Below are 4039 nucleotides of genomic sequence, written 5' to 3'. Positions count from 1 at the left end.
AAGTGAATATCAACGTATTCTCGTCAACTCATCTAAACGCTCAGAAATATTCTAGTCATTCTCACCGTGGCTATTGATAACTCTCAATTTTGAGAGTTATTTATTGTTCAATACTCCTATTTTTCATGTCTTTTATGTACCCATTTATCTCTATCTTATACTGTTGGTCTAAAATGTTCTTAAGAGGTGATGAAAGGTCAATGATTTGATTTTATTCTGAAAATCGTCACTGTTGGACAGTGCCCATTGCATTCTCACTGTGATAATTTTTTCAAGGCAGATCTAGATAAGGTTAAACACCCTATTTTCTGGGTATTTAAGGGATTTAAAACTGCAGTCCATTATGAAGATATCACAAAATCTAAAGGGATGAACCATTTTGTTTAAAAAAAATGGCTTAAAGTACTTTTTTTTTCTTAAATCAAGGGGATGCTCATCCTTTTCTTTTGCATCATTTCAAAAGGTGACAAGCAAATCTAGAAGATCTTACAAAAAAAGTGGAATGAAGTCTTTGTTCTAAAGTAGGAAGGATATTTCTTTCCCTTGGATAAAATAAATGTCAATCTCTCTCTTTCTCCTATATCTTTTGGAGCATTTACTCTCAACTGAAGATGGAGCATTTACTCTCAACTGAAAATATCTTTTGGAGCATTTACTCTCAACTGAAGATATCTTTTGGAGCATTTACTCTCAACTGAAGATATATTTTGGAGCATTTACTCTCATCTGAAGATCTAGAGCAACAGTTAGAGTTTAATGTTCTATATTTACTTCTTGTCTTGTATTTAATTCTAGTTACGTTTCAGTCCACTGTCTGCCCTCTGTGGCAACAGTTTTAGTTAAATTTCAATTCAAGTATTTCGTATGCATTTCTCAACTTCTTCTATGTTCTTTAGTTTTATTATGAGTTAATCACCCTTTTTGGGTGTGGGTGTGAGTCAAACTTAAGACTAGTAGACACACTTAGGTGTTGCCAATGTTACTAATTCTTAAGTATGGACTCATAAAGTTGGGACTTAAACTCAACGCGGATAATCCGATCACTTTAAAGTGTTAATACCAGATCCTTGATCCAGAGATGGACGGATTCGAAATATGGCTCAAGTAAAGCACAAAGATTTGAGAGAATCTTTGATAATCACGTAGAGATACGGATTTTGCATGTTTTTAGATAAGGTTCAAATATTAGTTAAGATTTACAATACAAAAAAATTTGAGTATAAATCTTTATACTAGTGGAACTAGATATCTTTTTATCACTTAGCTAATTCGACAAACTTAAATCTATGGCAGTAAGAACTTTGTGGACACTCCATGGACACAATATATGAAAAGTCACTTTCGAGAGATTGGAGTTTTTATAGAAGTTTTATGAGTTTCTGACCATCTTGTTCCTACAATCGTCTTAAGGAAAACTTACACTCATACCCATCCCTTACTTTAAAAAGGTTTATTTCATCTTTTAAGTGTTTCTATCAACGAAAACTTGATTTTTACTCACAACTAAAACGTGCTCAAGAAGTTAATGGAACTCTTTGATTCTCAATAGTCCATCACTGTGGAAACGATCTTGGTACTATACCATTTTATTACTTGAAGCGATTATAGTATCGGCGTGCACTTGCACCACCACTGTAGGGACTTTTGCCAACTGTGTTAACACTTATGATTCTTAGATATGAAGTTTTTGGCGTCGCTGCGAGGGACTGGAGTAATTTTTATCATGAGATATTGACTTTCATTTGAGCCTTGGTCGCTTGTTTCTTGCTTAACACATTTGCTTTGTTGTATGCCACAGCTACAACACGGTGAACTTTTATCTCTTGATCTTGAGAATGAAAGAACTATAAATAGACGAAGAAGAGGTAAAAATAATCGGCAAAACCCTAATATTAATCGAACCATGGAGGGTAACCCACCACCACCTCCTTCGGAAACCACGGTTAAAATTGCCGATGACAAAGATAGGGGAATACGGGACTATACAACACCCAAACTTGGTAAATTGGATTCGAGGATTTGTAGGCCCAACATGACTGCTACACATTTTGAACCAAAATCGGTAATGTTCCAAATGATCCAAGCATTGGGTCAGTTTGGGGGGTTGCTGTCTGAAGATCCGGACTCTCACTTAAAATCAATTTTAGAAATGACAGATCATTTTCGTATTCCCGGAGTTACCAAAGAAGCCTTACGTTTGACGCTCTTCATTTATACATTAAAAGATAGAGCAAGAGCATGACTAAATTCTCAGCCACCAAAATCAATTACTATTTGGACTGAATTGGCTAAAAAATTTCTAATGAAATATTGTCCTCCTACGAGGAATATAAAATTTAGAAATGAGATTTTAATGTTGCCTCAAGAAGAAGATGAAGTGGTTTCAGATGCATGAGAGAGATTCAAGGATCTTCTTCGGAAATGTCATCATCATGGAATTCCTCATTGCATCCAATTGGAAACATTTTATAATGGACTCTCCAATGCTGCTAAAATTATTCTTGACGCTACGGCCGGTGGCGCTTTCACTTCTAAAACTTACAACGAAGGATATGATATTTTAGAAAAAGTTGCCAATAATAACACCAATTGGTCAAACCCTCATGCCATTGTTCCCAAAACTGCAACGGGAATTCATGAGATTGATGCCATCACCGCTTTAAATGCACAAATTATAGTTTTAACTAATTTGGTTAAAAATAGTTTAAATTTAACTAGAGAAAAGAACCAAGTGCAAGCTATTTGACAAATCCTTCCATGAATGAATCTTGTGTTTTTGTGGTGAGTGTCATGTTTTCGAGAGTTGTCCCGGTAACCCTGGATCGGTAAACTATGTTGGGAGTCATGTTACAAATAGCCCGTTTTCCCCAACATATAATCCAAATTGGCAAAACCATCCCAAAAATGAAGGACATCCTTACCAAAAAAAGAATACTAAGTGAATTTGAAACTGTGTTATTGACAAAGGAATATAGTGTGCTCCTGACTTGCAAAATCCCTCCCATGTTAAAAGACTTAGGAAGTTTCACCATCTCGTGCTCCATTGGAGGGAAGGAAGTAAGTCACCCCCTTTGTGACCTTGGAGCAAGTATAAAATCTCATGCCTTTGTCCGTATTTAACAAATTAGGAATAGAGAAAGTCCGACCAGCCACTATGACTTTGCAACTAGCGGATAGGTCTTTAGCGTATCCAAAAGGCAAAATTGAAGACATGTTGGTTAAAGTGGACAAATTTATCTTTCCAATCAACTTTCTAGTGTTAGATTATGAAGCTGATAGGAATGTCTCGATCATCTTAGGAAGACCCTTCCTCGCCATGGGAAGAACATTGATTGACGTACAAAAAGGAGAGCTAATAATGAGAGTAAACGACCAACAAGTGATTTTTAATGTATTTAAATCCCTTAAGTTCAATGGAGAAATTGAGAACTGTTTGTCTATTTACTCTATAGTTGAAAATCTAGATTTAAGTTTAATAAATTGTGCCCACAGTGGGGACACTATTAGTATAGTAGAAGCTATTAGTATAGTAGAAGACATTTATGAAGAAGACCTATTTGAGGATATAACTGCCTTTGAATAGTTGGACTTCAAGGATAGACCTACCCAAACCCCATCCATTGCAAAAGCACCCGACTTAGAGTTAAAACAATTTCCCACACATCTTAAGTATGCATATCTATGGAAGGAGAAAAATTGTCTGTAATTATTTCTTCCAACTTAAGTAGTGAACAAGAAGAAAGGTTGATAGATTTGTTGAAAGATCACAAGAAAGCCATTGGTTGGACCATAATAGATATTACGGAAATAAGTCCGTCTCTTTGCCAATATAAGATAACTTTGGAAGAAAATAGTGTTGGAAAGGTGCAACTTCAAAGAAGACGTCAAAAAAGAAATTTTGAAGTGGCTAGACGCGGGTATCATATAGCCCATTTCTAGTAATGGTTGGGTAAGTTCGGTACAATGTGTACCAAAGAAAGATGGTACCACGGTTATCACCAATGACAGAAACAAACTTATCCCAACTAGGAACCGGATG

General features: G+C 35.7%; 1 non-coding gene across 1 annotated transcript; it reads right to left on the bottom strand.

Annotated features, from left to right (window-relative positions):
- Positions 1–2332: 2332 nt before the first annotated feature.
- LOC112522313 lies at positions 2333–2439 on the bottom strand. Its single transcript, XR_003070148.1, has one exon. It is a non-coding gene; the product is annotated as a small nucleolar RNA R71 (small nucleolar RNA).
- Between the last annotated feature and the right edge of the window lie 1600 nt (positions 2440–4039).

Source organism: Cynara cardunculus (genome assembly GCF_001531365.2).
Source record: "Cynara cardunculus var. scolymus isolate 2C chromosome LG 11, CcrdV1, whole genome shotgun sequence".
NCBI classification, from domain to species: Eukaryota; Viridiplantae; Streptophyta; class Magnoliopsida; order Asterales; family Asteraceae; genus Cynara; species Cynara cardunculus.
This window is presented reverse-complemented; position numbering and strand designations above follow the sequence as displayed.